General features: G+C 43.6%; 1 pseudogene; it reads right to left on the minus strand.

The window, feature by feature from the left end:
* Positions 1 to 1,092: 1,092 nt before the first annotated feature.
* LOC126177436 (5S ribosomal RNA) lies at positions 1,093 to 1,210 on the minus strand (annotated as a pseudogene).
* Between the last annotated feature and the right edge of the window lie 15,144 nt (positions 1,211 to 16,354).

Below are 16,354 nucleotides of genomic sequence, written 5' to 3' on the forward strand. Positions count from 1 at the left end.
TCGAGTCTTAGGCCAAGCAGAGAATGTCTGTGGTGGAGCAGATTGGTTTTCCATGCATGTGCAACACTGTGACATTCTTCAATGTGGGCATCCATATCTTCAAAGTACAGTGCTGGCATGCAAACTGTTTAGTGTGAAGAATTTCCCAATGTCCTTGGTAGAGCAATTGCAACACATTTCTTTGCAACACTTTGGGAATAAGCACATACTGTAGACTTGAAATCAAGACAAATGTGAATGTGACCAGAAGGATTAGGCAACAAAACAAGAGGAGTTGCCCGTTGACTAACATGGCAGTTCAGATACATTGTGACGAACAGGCAGATCACATGTTTAAAGCTTTCCCGGCGTACTGATTGTTCCATAAAAACACGGGAGAACTGCTGGATATCAGTAACTTCCTGCCACTTCCTGGCAGGAAGTTACTGATATCCGACTGGAGGGTGTGCACATCCTGACTGTTTATCACATGAGCTAAGTACTGTAGTTCAGTTTGCAAAGAGTCACATTTTTCGAGATGACACTTGAACCCTGCTTCTGACAACACACAAATTGGCAATGGATTCCTGTGGTGTACAACATGAGATGAAACTATCATTATGGTACTTTGAACAAAATGGCACTTTGGTAGCCAGCTGTTCCAGGTAACACTGGAAAATGGCGGGTGCAGAAGCACTATCAAAGGGCAAATGCAAATACTTGAAAAGTCTTAAGTGTGTATTTACAACAAACACTTTCTGTGATTCTTCATCCAATGGAATTTGCATGTAGGCATCACACAAATCTAACTTAGTAAAGTACCAACTTGCACCATGCCTATCCATGAGTTTCTCAGGACAAGGTAATGTGGGTTGACTGTAGGCTTGAACTAAACTAAAACTAAACTCCATCCAAACAAGCCATGAAGCCCCAATGGTACCAACCAGCTACCATATCATCCTCAGCCCATAGAAGCCACTGGATGCGGATATGGAGAGGCATGTGCTCAGCACATCGCTCTCCCGGCAGTATGTCAGTTTACGATACCGGAGGTACCACTTCTCAATCAGGTAGCTTCTCAGTTTACCTCACAAGGGCTGAGTGCACCCCACATGCCAACAGCACTCGGCAGACTGGATGGTCACCCATCCAAGTGCTAGCCCAGCCCGACAGCTCTTAACTTCGGTGATCTGACGGGAACCGATGTTACCACTGCGGCAAGGCCGTTGGCTACTGTAGACTTGAAGTCAAGACAAATGTGAATGTGACCAGAAGGATAAGGCAACAAAACTTGAGGAGTTGCCCATTGACTAGCATGAATGGGACCAATTACACCATTATTTTGCAATTCTTTGAATTCACTGCCTAATTTGTCCCTTAAAGCAAGTGGCATCGGACGGGCCAGGAAAAACTTAGGCTCATTGTCTTTCAATGAAACATGCACCTAAAATTATTAGCTTTTACCATTCCTTCTGAAAATAGTTCAGGAAATTCTTTAAGCAAGCTAATGACACTATCTTTTTGTGCAAATTTGGATACAGAAAGTACATTGTCTTGGATGCTAAGACCAAACAAGTCATAGCCATCTAAGCCAAATATGTTCTCACTATCTCTTGATTGCAACACAGTAAAATTCACTGTCCTAGTGTGAGTGGCAGGCAAACTACAATATCCAAACACTAGAATTTCCTGTCCATTGTAAGCAGTGAAGTGCTTGCTAGATTTAGAAAGGCATGGTGAGCCAAACTGTTTGTACATTGCATGATTAAGCAAAGTTACTGAGGCACCAGTGTCAAACTGAAAGTTCACTTAATGTCCAGCAGTTTGTAATGAGGCAAGTCATTTGTTTGAAAGTTGTTGCACAGCAATAGGGTGAGAAGGAGGCACAACCTTTATCTTACTTTTGTGAGAACCTGTTGTAGGTTTTGAAAACAAAGCATCCACTGCATGCGCATGAGCCTGTTTTTTCTGGGAGCAGAAAAAATTGGTGTTTTTGTGCCATTGCAAATAAACCGCTTGGACATGGGCTCTTTTTTCACAAATTTAACATGTTGCCTTACATGATAAGCAATCCTGGCTTCTAAAGCAAAGCATCTAGGGCAACACTTCACTAAGTTCATAGTTCTGTTTACCTGTCTATGTGGCTGTCCACATGGCTGTGTACCTGCTTGTTGTTGTAGCTGCTCAGGGTGGTTGTGAGCAAGACGCAACTCACCCTGACAAATCAGGACCTGCCACTATGGCATCTGAATCATATTGCTCTAAGTTTTGCAGTGCTTGAGGAAGTGATGGATCAGAGTACTTTAGGAGCTGTTCTCATATTTTGCTATCTGAGACATTGAATTTTACTGCATCAATACACTTAAATTTAAACTTACTAGTCATGCCCATTAATTCTGTGTACCACTGGTGCTACATCTCTTCTGGCTTTCCTGCAAGCAAAAGAATTGATATCTAGCTACCGCTACTTGGACTTGCTGGTCATAATATTGAGTTAATGCAGCAATTATTTGGTCATAGCTGAGTTTTTGGGGAGACACGGTTGGGAATAGTTTTTGTATTAACCTGAACACTGGGGACTCTGCAATCAATAGGAAATATTCTAACTTTACAGTACTTTCAACATGATGAACTTGACAATGTGCTTGGAACTGAGCCAGGTATTTGAGCCATTCCTCTTCTGTGTCATTAAACTATGGAATGGTGGTATGTTGGTCAGTGGCACTTGTTGGGCTGGATGGTTATACAGCTGACACAGCTTGTGCAGCCAGTAGTTGTTGTACTGTCATCAGCAAAGCAGCAATTTGTTGGTTATGAAACTGAAAATCCCATGTTAGATCCATCACATTGGCTGTCTGTGGCTGTGGTGTGGGGGCAAGGCATGGAGGGGGCAGGGTAGCCATGGTTTAAACAAATACATTATAGCAGAAAAAGCAAGCAAAGCCTCTGAAAAGAGAAATCTGATTAGTTCTGTGGCTCTCCTCCTGTAATACATGAAAGAACACAACAACAAAATAGAAACACGATTCCCCTGCAAGCTAAAGCACAAGAGAAGCAAGCAAAATTTTTGATTGGCACTGAATTATCCTTGTTGCCACTGTAGTATCCTCATTGCCACTGTAGAGTCTTGTACCATAGGTATGAAGGGAGAGGGTGTTGATTGGTGGCTGGTACCCTCTTTCTATAGCACAACTGCACACATGTATTAACAGTGTTCTTTATTTACACAAACAGGAAGCTACTTAACTTTAAGACTCCATGTGTTGTGGTACTATTTCTTCAATAATAGCCCATGTTAACCTCACTGATGGTGAAGTACAAGTCCTGCTAAGTGATGAATGACAAATGACAAACTAGAATGCCAGTTAGAGTGCCAGTGACTGAGCTAGTGACTGAGTGACTGTGCTGGTGACTGAGACTGAGACAGAGCCCTCCAGTCCATGGCAGCAATCTAAATACTTTCTGTTAAGCGGGTGTTGGCGGCATGTTGCTTGTGAGTCTGTCTTTGGCTTCCCTCCTGATTGGCACACTTGATCCAGCACATACTATCAATCTTTTTGCTACATTTTTGCTGATCAGCATGCTGGCAACAGCTTATGCCAGCACAAAAACAACTAAACTAATATATAAGAAACTAATTTTGAAGCTCGGTCTTTCTAGGGTGTTACTATTCAAGATATATCAAACACGAATATTGCAGTAAAATTTTAAATAATGCCATAAATGGATTGTCTTCTTGGCCTGAAACTTTTCTAAGTGGCTGGTCCTCAAACTGTTGAGTTTTGAATGAGATTTAAGAAATTCATCACTCTTTTCACATTTAACATAATTCTTTTTGTGCAAAGGGAAATTTACCTCAGAAGTAACACTTCTTAAACCAACATTCACAGTATTTTCCCGCAACATGTTAGAGATGTAAACAATTATGACATTATGCTCATAGAAAGCAGCATTTTGTTATGAGGTATTGCACAATTTTTGTCCTAAAGGCTTTGGCACATTTTGTTGTCAGCATTCACTTGGTATGCAATCTGTTTTGTTGTTGCTAATTGCACATTTTCTTTGCAACTAAAGTTTTATTTTGATGTTATTCTCTCATTTATGTCTTATTGCTGGAGTATTATTCTGCAGTTGAGAGCTACTGTATAAAATTCTTTGTTAAAGCACCAATTCTTATCAGTCAAAATTACAGAAATTTAAACAATGAAAAATTCTTAGACTTCTAATAATGTGCTATGCTTTTCCTGGATTTTCTGTGGATGAAAAAATTTCTGCATCTTTCCTGTATTTCCTGGTAGCCTTACGGTGCATACACTATAATAAATAAGAATCCCATGATATTACAACTATATCAGTACAAAAGATATCCAGGTCCAAATTTCTATGACAGATGATAAACAATTCCATGTTTGCATCAGTCCTAAGAGTGAACAATTCTTCCCACTACATGCAACAATTAATAAGTAAAAAAGGGAAAGATGCACTGCAATCAATTAAAAATAAGTCATCATGTTGTCTTGGTTATTCTGTCACTGTGTAAATGAAGTAGGGGAACTGCTGAGCATAAATATTCTTTGTACTTTCTGCAAAAATATTTATGATCACTGCACTTCACAGTATACAATTGCTAACAGGCTTTTCAATGAGATCATTCAGTACTAATAGCAAAAATTCTGGCATGATATAAATAAAATAATACATCAGCCAGGAATCAGTAAACAACAAAGACTAGTGTGTACATAGCTTGAATCAAATCTTCATTTGGTGCAATAACAAATGTGTGCACTCCATACTGTTTGGCTCATAACCATTGCTTATGCATCCTCTGTATATGTGCTACCTTCCATGGAATGTGCACCTGGGTGGTGAGTCAGACATTCTTAACATGTAACAGATTTTCCAAAGCAATTAATGTGAGTAGGATTACCAGGTTGGTTGCACCAATAATCACACCCATTTAGCAATAGTTCATTTATTAACCTCAACACATACAAGGATCACAAAGAACTGAACTGAACAAAGATAAATGCATATCGATGTTGGTGTCGATTTGATCGGCGCCACATAGCAATATCCCCCCCCCCCCCCCCCCCCTGCAGTACAGAGTACTCTTGAGAGGTCAGGGAGGGGGGGGGGTGACTATGGCTTTGTCAGCCACTGAACCTGGAAGTCGTAGAAGCGAGCCGGACATCGTACTGTGTGTGCTGGTCATGCAGGGACAGGCAGGCAGGCGGTTTGCGGGTGGAACGGAGCGACAATGACGATGTCTCTGATGGGTGTGGCGAACACACGAAGCATGTCCAGGTCAACGTCGGGCAGGAGGGGAACACATTTCACCAGGTGGCAGTAAATGGTGGAGGTTGTGTCATGAGCACTGGATGAAGAGAAACACACAACAAACAGTGTATAATCACACAGTATTATTGAGATGTCATGGATTATGTCTGGAGGGACAGGCACGAACACCTCGAGTGAGGGCACGAGGGCGCATTCAAGAGGAGGGGGGGGGGGGGGGGGGGCATGAGAAACCTCAACAGGGTGAGGCAGGCGATGGTGGAGAGGTCGTAGGAACCAGCGAAGGGCCCAGTGGTGAGGGCATGTGGTCACTCAATGGAGTGCATGAGACTGGAGTAGAGGGCGAGGTCGGAGGAGAGCTCGATGATTGGAGCTGGAAGTCACTCGATCAAGTGAATAAGTCCGACTTGGAGGGAGTGGTCGGAGCATTGTGAGCCACAACAGTGATCGACGTGGTCATGACCTGAAGGGGGGTAGAAGAAGGCTCAACATGAGCAGGCTTATGCATGTTGAGAGAGACTGTAACAGCTGAATCTTTCATCTGGATGTCATAGGTGTTGGCTGAGCACTGGAGAACTTGGTACGGACCAGTATATGGAGGTTGGAGGGGAGCACAGACAGTGTCATCTCGGAGCATGACGTACTCGCAACTGTCCAGAGATTTCAGGACGTGAACCTTAGGATGGGAATGGCTGGTGGGCAGAGAGATATGGAGGTTGATGAAGTGGTGTCTGACGCAGTCCATGAAGGAAGGTAAGTCAGACTGAGGGAGAGAAGAGGGAGGGCTCACAAGTACGCCAGGGAGAACAATGTTCCGGCCCTATACAAACTCGGCTATTGTACCTTTGAGGTCTTCCTTATAGATGGCACGAATGCCGAGTAGCACAAGGGGAAGGGCCTCTGTCCATAGAGAGTCATGGCATTGAAGAGTCGCCTTGAAAGTGCAGTTCCAGCACTTGACTAGCCCGTTACTTTGCGGGTGATATGCTGTGGTACAGATGCGCTGGATGCCGCAAATGTTACAAATCCCGTTGAACGGGGCTGACTCAAATTGTCTGCCCAGGTTAGTCGTGATGATAGCTGGACATCTGAAACGTGATATCCACAACTCCTGTTGTCACACCAGATCTCACCAGAAATGCCAGGGAAGGTGATGCGGATAAAGTGTAGTGAAGAAGTAGAGTCTGAAATTAGGTTTTGTGTTTCGTCGTCGGAGGGTTGGAGGTTAGGCAGTTCAGAGAGGTCTAACAGTGAATGGACAGCGTCGACTCATGAAAGGAAATCAGCAACTATATTGTCAGCATCCTTTATGTGTCTGACATCGGTGGTGAATTGAGATGTGAAGTCCATGTATCTGAAGCGGTGAGGAGGCAGGTCAGCTGGCGGATTTGTAATGGCTGCAGCCAGGGATTTGTGGTCCATTAAAACATAGAAAGGGTGTCCCTCAACATCAGTCTTAAAATGCTTAATCACTTTGTAGACTGCGAGCAACTCCCTGTCAACCATGGAATATTTCCGTTGTGCATTGGTGAGCTTGTGCAAGAAGAACTGCAGAGGCGAAGTTTGGCCGTCAATTGTCTGGCTAAAGACAGCGCCGATAGCAGTATCACTCATGTCTGTGGTGATGAAAATCTGCGCATTTGGATGAGGATGCACAATGGTGCAGGCCTCAGCAAGAAGATTTTTGAGGGCAGTGAAAGAGTCAGTCATAGCAGGGGTCCATGGAACGGACCGAGATTCAGAAGTCTTGGTGACTGCCAAGGCATCAGTCAGTGGAGCCTGAATCTCCACAGCCCGAGGTAGATGTCGGTGATAATAATTAACTGTCCCCAGAAAGCACTGGAGCTCTTTGAATGACAAAGGTCTGGATAGGTTTAGTATTCTTTGTACTTTCTCAGGGGGCAGTTTAAATGCTGTCAGCAGAGACCCGAAAACCAAGAAAAGTGACAGCAGGCTGATGTAGCTGCAATTTGTCCTGGTTGGTCTCGATTCTTGCTCCCGTGAGAGTGTTCATAACAGTTTGCACATGTCAAATGTTGTCCTTGATGGAGGAACTGAACACAAGAATGTCATCCAGATATGCAAAGCAGAGTTTTAGGTCGAATAGCACTTAGTTGATGAAGCATTGACAGGTCTGGGTTGCATTTTTCAGACCGAAGGGCATGAATCAAAACTGAAATAACCCAATCGGGGTGGTGATTGCTGTCTTCTCGATGCCTTCAGGTGCCATGGGGATCTGGTGGTAGGCCCATTTGCAATCAATGACAGAGAACGTGGTCGCACCTGTGATGGAACTGGTAAAGTCGGCACAGTTGGGTATGGAGTAAGTGTCCATAATTGGTCGTGCATTTAGTCAACAATAGTCTCCAAACATGTGCCATGTGGGTGTGTTCAGATTGATGCATCGCAGAAGACCGACACTGATGAGGCACTGAGATGTGCCGAGAACGGTAGTGGAAACTCGACTGGAGCCGGCGTGGGGGTGACAGGTGAGAAAAGTTTAAAGTTTGAGAACACGTGTTAGTCCGCAGAAAGCTCAACGTGTGATCAGATCTGGGGCCACCTGAGTTGCAGGGAGGCTGCAGAGGTGCGGGCTGTCCAGAAGCACAGTGTGGGAAATGATGTTGAACGTTGGACGGAATGTGTGAATGTTCACTGTTCATAGTCCCTCCACTCAAAATGGTGTGCGCATAAGGTGAATTTCATGGCACAGAACACTGAGGCATAGCAGTGGGATGGAGATGGAGGTCAGGCACAGATAACAAGTTATTGTTCATGTTGCAGTCCGAGGTATGAAAGTAGGAAGGCATATGCTGATGCTGAGCCGAGGCAGGCGTGAGCGTGGTCAGATGCTGAGGAGGTAGACCTGTGAACAAAGCAGTTCTGGCCACATGGCAGGTATCCATTCGGTACTGCATGGATTGTGGCATGGCAAATTGTTGTCTTGGTGGTTGTAGGTTGTCTGATGAAGCATTTGCAGAAATCGGCATTGGTCCCCCACTGCATGGAGATCCGTAAGAGGTAACTGCACAGTTGATGAGGGAGGGCACATGTGGCAGGAACAAAGGCATTTGATAGTCGAATTCATGCACACTCCTAACATCACTTATTGTCGCAGGCTCGAAAACGTCTGGCAGAATCATCGAGTGAGAGGCATTGTGTTGCAGTCCTGGCAGGTGTACATTGCCCGCAACATGATGCATGTTGATCACAAAATCTGGCGTTAGGTGCTGGGCTGAAGTCATTGTTCGAATGCTGCATCGATGTAATACACGAGAAAATAACCAACGCGGATGTCACGGACACAGTAAAATGGCAAAAACGGAAGATGTTACAACTCGGAATCACCAGTGAGGAGGATTACCGGGTTGGTTGCACCAATAATCACACCCATTTAGCAATAGTTCATTTATTAACCTTAACACATACAAGGATCACAAAGAACTGAACTGAACATGGCGGAACAGTTAAAGATAATGCTTAGAGTCCAAAGATGAAAGTATATTGATGTTGGTGTCAATTTCATCAGCGCCACAAATGAAAGGATTTCCCCCTGCTTGTAGCCTTCATTCTGTCACCCAGCAGACATTTTCAATATGTCATTCTAGTTCCACATTTTGAATTAGTACCTCAGGGGGACATGAAAAGGTGACTGTAATCTGAGTATTACATCTGTCCCCTCCTAGACAAAAGCATATTAAACTGAATTTGATTTGCTGAACTTCTGTGACAGGCTAGCAAGTTGGGTGACCATTACAGATGGAATGTACTGTTACTCTTCAGTATAACAGTTGCATATTGCTATGAGTGTAGGCTCCATTTCTCTCTTTAAGCTACTGCTTGCAAAAACAACATGTTAATTACATTATAAAGAATATTGATTAGTCTTTTATCACTCTTAAATTCTGCATAAATTGAAAACCTTTCTTATGCATGTTTATCAGTATAAATATTTGTGTTACCATTGAGTGGTTCATTGTCATAGTATTTTATTTTGTTTCCACCATTAAATTTAGTCACTCTCAGTCACCAATTACGACCAACATAATACATACATTATTTCATAAAGTATAAATCATACATTTATAGTCTACATACCAATGGAAGGAGGGAGTTCCAAAGATGTTTAACACATGTTATAAATGTTCAATATGTCCCTCATTCACTGCATGGCAAACATCTAAGCAGAAGCAAAACTCATTCCACACACGAAGAAGCATGCCTTGTATACAAAGTTCACCAATGTAGTTCCATACGCCAGCCAGAAATGTTGGTAGAAGTAGGATGTAAAGAGCCTCCTTAACATAGACCCACAAGGAAATGTCACAGGTAGTGAGATCTGAAGATATCAGTCTCCAGAAGTGTAGAGCCAGGTCTTGATTTTCCATGCAACCTATCCATTGCTGAGGGATAGGGATAAACATTCCCTGACATGAGGGTGCCAATGGGGTGGAGCTTCATCCTATGGGAAAATGATGTCTTGTGAATCTTTAGTAAGATTAAGAAAAAGCAATTGTTCCAACATGTCCAGGTATGATATTACACTTACAGTGCTTTCCATGTAAAGAATTGTCCACAAACTTTTGTCCACAATAGGGCATAGAACATATTTAGCTCTGTCAAGTCTCTTTCACTGAAACTGCCAACTCACTTCTTGCAGATTCAGGACCTTCTGCTGCATCACAACCATATTATTCACAACTTGGAGGAAGACAACTTCTTAGCCACACATCAACTCACAACTCCATATTGGTGCAAATACCCAAGTGCCTGTTAATGCAACTATCACAATACTATTGGCCATTTATGCAACTAGTGGTTAACAAAACAAAACTTTGTACCTTCCTAGAAGAATCAGAACTGCAGTGAGTAACAAGGCAGTGTGTAATAAGGCAGTGTGTAATGTAACTCTGTCAGTGTGCGGGAAACAATGTGCTGTAATTGAGTTTGAATTTGAAGAGTTTATCATTCTTAAATTCTGTATAGTCTGAAAACCTTTCTTATGCATTTATATAGGTGTAAACTGAGCACCCTCTCCTTCAGCATGACAATGTCAGACAACATATGAGTGCTGGAACAATCTGCACTATCGTTGATAATCCTCCAACAGTCCCTGTTTAGGCCCCATCCAATTTTCATCTATTTCCAAATTTAAAGAACACCTTTAAGGACTTCACTTACATAGTGATGAAGTAGTGCAAGCAGAGGAGAGGTTGTGGTTCCATCAGCAAAGTCAAACAAGCTACAGTGATGGTATCAACAAACTGATCCCGTATTGGGAAAAACGTGTTCGTTGCCAGGGTTATATGTTGAAACATACTTTTGTAGACATGGAGAATTAAGATGTAGTATGTTAACAATATAAGGAAAAGACAGATTTCCATTTATCATAAAGATAACATGTTAAGTTGCAGGCAGGCACAACTAAAAGACATGTACACTTACTTTCAGCAAGCACTTGCATGCTTGTGTGAATGAATCAGTGTGCATGTTTCTTTTTCTGATGAAGGCTGTGGCCACAAGCTAAAGTATACCTGTCTTTTAATTGCACCCAACTATAACTTAATGTGTCACCTTTACAGCATGTAGCAACCTATCTTTCCCTTACATTGTTGATATTCCAACCTGAAGTTTCTATTGTTTGGTGTATAATGTTAATTTTATTTCGAAAAAGCCTTAAGAGTTTCACATAAAAAAAATTTAGTGGCAAACTTTTCAGCATGCCCTCACATGCATATATACTTTATGCTACTCACTGGAAACAGGAGTAAACATTATTCACTCTGTACATATGATTTACCACCTTGGCTGAACTCTCTCCATACACTATTGTTTCACATTCATTTACTGATCAATTCCACAAAAGTTGCTGTGAGAGTATCACTTAAGTTCACATACACAATCATATAATACTTCATATTTGTGCAGAATGCCTAGTCTGCTTGGGTTACTGGGAGCATTCTACTAACATTTTGTTGACAATCTAAAGTTTCTTTCACATGTGAAGCTGTGATCAACCTAGAAACATGTGTTCCCACTGTAGTACACATGCCTGACTGAACCTGTAAGCATTTGCATCATGCTACATTTGCCTTTTCTCTGAGTAAAGCAACATGATGCCACCACTATGCTGAATCAACCTGCCATTCATGTCTATAGATTACCAACAGGAGACTTAGATCAGAGTCACTGCTTGTTGCTGGTCTTGAGGGAGTAGAGGACACTTGTGTTTCTCTCTTGGATTCCAGCTTTCAGACCAAGTAGGAGACTTTCCACCTTTTGCCTCTGTCCTGGTGCTCCACAATTGACCATCAATCAAACTTAATTTGAATCATCTTCTCTCTCTCTCTTCCAAATCCTGCATTCAACTATTACCCAGGCTGATTGACATACCCTGCAGTCTAACCTGAGTGAGCCCATATGTAACCCCTCACTGAGAATATATGTAAATTTTCAGTTTATTTCATACATTCATTTCAAACCACCTCCCTTGAGGTGCCGTGATTTCCCATCATTGACACAGTTCATCTCCACTTCTGGCATGCCCTCTACAAAATTGGTGTAAAAAATTCAGATGGCTCTCTGTTCAACCTGCAGGGAGGCTGCAACAACATGGTTCATATTTGAGGCTGTATCACTGGTGAAACTAGTTGCTGCTGTTACTTTAAGTGGGCCAGGAACAGCAATCATGCCTTGCTATGCACTGTAAAGCCTCTCAGGCTCATTCCTCTGTGCCTGGAGCAGAGTCCAAAATGCAGATTCTTACTTGGCTGCCAGCACAGCCTGAGCCACTCCACAAGGTGGTAGCTGGAAGGACAAGGTGAACAGACAGAGAGAGGGACAGATGTGGCTAAAGAGAGGAGAAGCAGGAGGTGTGTTCAGTACATCTGTCAATGCATATGAGGGTGAAGCCACCAGGAAAAGTTTGATATATGTATGTACATATAAATCAGACTGAATGCATGTCCAACATCTCCTCCCAATTCCCTGGAACAATGTCAACCAAATTTGGTACACAAATTCAAAACTTCCTCAGTATCAGCACTGTGGGGTTTATAACCTCCCAGCTCCAAAAGGGCAAGAATACAGGCAGAAATGTGTTTTCTCAGAATCCTGCCATTTCGGCTGCACTGCATAACAGGTGTGTTATGGCAGTGTTATTGGTCTTCTTTATCAACATGTTTTGCAGGGACTACATCTGTGGATAGGCATGGCTGAGAGGATATAGATGCAAGAGGGGATAAACAGGGAGATCAGGCAGGAGTGGATGACACAGAGAGAGAGAGGGGAGGTGGAGATACACAAAGAGAGGGACAACAGGGAGGAGATGGACTGGGGAAGGAGGTAAAGAGATAGACAGACAGGGGGGCAAGGATGAAATAGGTCAGAGTGAGGGGCAAGAGGGAGATGGACAGAGGTGGGAGAGTGGTATTGACAGAGAGATGGCAGGAAAGAGGAGATAGTCAGACACACACATATATATATCTAAAAACAAAGATGACGTGACTTACCAAATGAAAGTGCTGGCAGGTCGACAGACACACAAACGAACACAAACATACACACAAAATTCAAGCTTTCGCAACAAACTGTTGCCTCATCAGGAAAGAGGGAAGGAGAGGGAAAGACGAAAGGATGTGGGTTTTAAGGGAGAGGGTAAGGAGTCATTCCAGTCCCGGGAGCGGAAAGACTTACCTTAGGGGGAAAAAAGGACGGGTACACACTCGCACACACACACATATCCATCCACACATATACAGACAGTGGATGGATATGTGTGTGTGTGCGAGTGTGTACCCGTCCTTTTTTCCCCCTAAGGTAAGTCTTTCCGCTCCCGGGACTGGAATGACTCCTTACCCTCTCCCTTAAAACCCACATCCTTTCGTCTTTCCCTCTCCTTCCCTCTTTCCTGATGAGGCAACAGTTTGTTGCGAAAGCTTGAATTTTGTGTGTATGTTTGTGTTCGTTTGTGTGTCTGTCGACCTGCCAGCACTTTCATTTGGTAAGTCACATCATCTTTGTTTTTAGATATATTTTTCCTTCGTGGAATGTTTCCTTCTATTATAACCATATATATATATATATATATATATATATATATATAGTTATAATAGAAGGAAACATTCCACGAAGGAAAAATATATCTAAAAACAAAGATGATGTGACTTACCAAATGAAAGTGCTGGCAGGTCGACAGACACACAAACGAACACAAACATACACACAAAATTCAAGCTTTCGCAACAAACTGTTGCCTCATCAGGAAAGAGGGAAGGAGAGGGAAAGACGAAAGGATGTGGGTTTTAAGGGAGAGGGTGAGGAGTCATTCCAGTCCCGGGAGCGGAAAGACTTACCTTAGGGGGAAAAAAGGACGGGTACACACTCGCGCGCGCACACACACATATCCATCCACACATATACAGACACAAGCAGACATATTTAAAGACATTTGTCTTTAAATATGTCTGCTTGTGTCTGTATATGTGTGGATGGATATGTGTGTGTGTGCGCGCGAGTGTGTACCCGTCCTTTTTTCCCCCTAAGGTAAGTCTTTCCGCTCCCGGGACTGGAATGACTCCTCACCCTCTCCCTTAAAACCCACATCCTTTCGTCTTTCCCTCTCCTTCCCTCTTTCCTGATGAGGCAACAGTTTGTTGTGAAAGCTTGAATTTTGTGTGTATGTTTGTGTTCGTTTGTGTGTCTGTCAACCTGCCAGCACTTTCATTTGGTAAGTCACATCATCTTTGTTTTTAGATATATATATAAAGAAAGATGATGAGACTTACCAAACAAAAGCACTGGCAGGTCGATAGACACACAAACAAACACAAACATACACACAAAATTCTAGCTTTCGCAACCAGCGGTTGCCTCGTCAGGAAAGAGGGAAGGAGAAGGAAAGACAAAAGGATATGGGTTTTAAGGAAGAGGGTAAGGAGTCATTCCAATCCCAGGAGCGGAAAGACTTACCTTAGGGGGAAAAAAGGACAGGTATACACTCGCACACACACACATATCCATCCACACATACACAGACACAAGCAGACATTTGTAAAGGCAAAGAGTTTGGGCAGAGATGTCAGTCGGGACGGAAGTACAGAGGCAAAGTAGATGTTGAAAGACAGGTGAGGTATGAGCGGCGGCAACTTGAAATTAGAAATTAGCGGAGATTGAGGCCTGGCGGATAGCGAGAAGAGAGGATATGCTGAAGGGCAAGTTCCCATCTCCGGAGTTCTGACAGGTTGGTGTTAGTGGGAAGTATCCAGATAACCCGGACGGTGTAACACTGTGCCAAGATGTGCTGGCCGTGCACCAAGGCATGTTTAGCCACAGGGTGATCCTCATTACCAACAAACACTGTCTGCCTGTGTCCATTCATGTGAATGGACAGTTTGTTGCTGGTCATTCCCACACAGAAAGCTTCACAGTGTAGGCAGGTCAGTTGTAAATCACGTGGGTGCTTTCACACATGGCTCTGCCTTTGATCATGTACACCTTCCGGGTTACAGGACTGGAGTAGATGGTGGTGGGAGGGTGCATGGGACAGGTTTTACACTGGGGGCGGTTACAAGGGTAGGAGCCAGAGGGTAGGGAAGGTGGTTTGGGGATTTCATAGGGATGAACTAAGAGGTTACGAAGGTTAGGTGGACAGCGGAAAGACACTCTTGGTGGAGTGGGGAGGATTTCATGAAGGATGGATCTCATTTCAGGGCAGGATTTGAGGAAGTCGTATCCCAGCTGGAGAGCCACATTCAGAGTCTGATCCAGTCCCGGAAAGTATCCTGTCACAAGTGGGACACTTTTGGGGTTCTTCTGTGGGAGGTTCTGGGTTTGAAGGGATGAGGAAGTGGCTCTGGTTATTTGCTTCTGTACCAGGTCAGGAGGGTAGTTGTGGGATGCGAAATCTGTTTTCAGGTTGTTGGTGTAATGGTTCAGGGATTCCGGACTGGAGCAGATTGGTTTGCCATGAAGACCTAGGCTGTAGGGAAGGGACTATTTGATGTGGAATGGGTGGCAGCTGTCATAATGGAGGTACTGTTGCTTGTTGGTGGGTTTGATGTGGACGGACATGTGAAGCTGGCCATTGGACAGACGGAGGTCATTGTCAAGGAAAGTGGCATGGGATTTAAAGTAGGACCAGGTGAATCTGATGGAACCAAAGGAGTTGAGGTTTGAGAGGAAATTCTGGAGTTCTTCTTCACTATGAGTTCTTCTTCACCAAATCTGGCCCACAAACAGCAAATTTCAAGAGTGTCAGCACACTATGGGGTTTACAACCTCCTAGCTCCAATAGGATCATAGATACTGGCAAATAGGTGTTTCTTTTCAGCCCCTTTCATATAGGCTGCCCTGCAAAACAGTCATGTTTTGTGGGAAGAGTATTGCCTTTCCCTATTGAGCTGCTTTGCAAGGCAGCTTACACTTCAAGGGGCAGAAACGATTTTGCAGCCTCCGACATGCATGATTCCCTACAGGACAGGTACATTGTAGCACAGGCCAGCTTTGTCCAGCTGCTTTGCAGGGAAGCCTACATGTAAGAATCAAGAAACAATTTTCAAGCCCCTGACATGTATGTTGCCCTACATGTCAGGTATGTTGTATTGGAGTAGTATTGGCCTGCTCCATTGACCTGTTGTGTGGGAGCTACACATATGGATGGGTATGCCTTGGGTATGTTCGAGATAGGCAGTGAAAGAGATTGTCAGTGAGAGGGGGCATGAGGGGATGGATAGGAAGAGGGAGTGCATGAACAGAAAGAAGTGAAGGAGGGTTTGATCAGAGAGGAGGGAAAAGGAGGGGAGAGACATAGGGAGGAGGCAGGAGGTGGCAGAGAGAGGATGGACAAGAGGAGATGGACAGAGGGATTGGGGCAGGAGAACATGGACAGAACGAGAGAGGGAGGAGGAAATGTGTGCATATACGTGTTGAACACATGAGTGAAGTCACAGGGACGTGTCTAGTCTACATCTGTCATACATACAAAGCAAAGTGTTTTTATGTATATTTGGGATCTCCTCCCAAACCACTAGAACAATTTGAAATAAATTTGACACAAAACAACAGGCCTCATGAGTCCCCA

Source organism: Schistocerca cancellata, chromosome 3, assembly GCF_023864275.1.
Source record: "Schistocerca cancellata isolate TAMUIC-IGC-003103 chromosome 3, iqSchCanc2.1, whole genome shotgun sequence".
Taxonomy (NCBI): domain Eukaryota; kingdom Metazoa; phylum Arthropoda; class Insecta; order Orthoptera; family Acrididae; genus Schistocerca; species Schistocerca cancellata.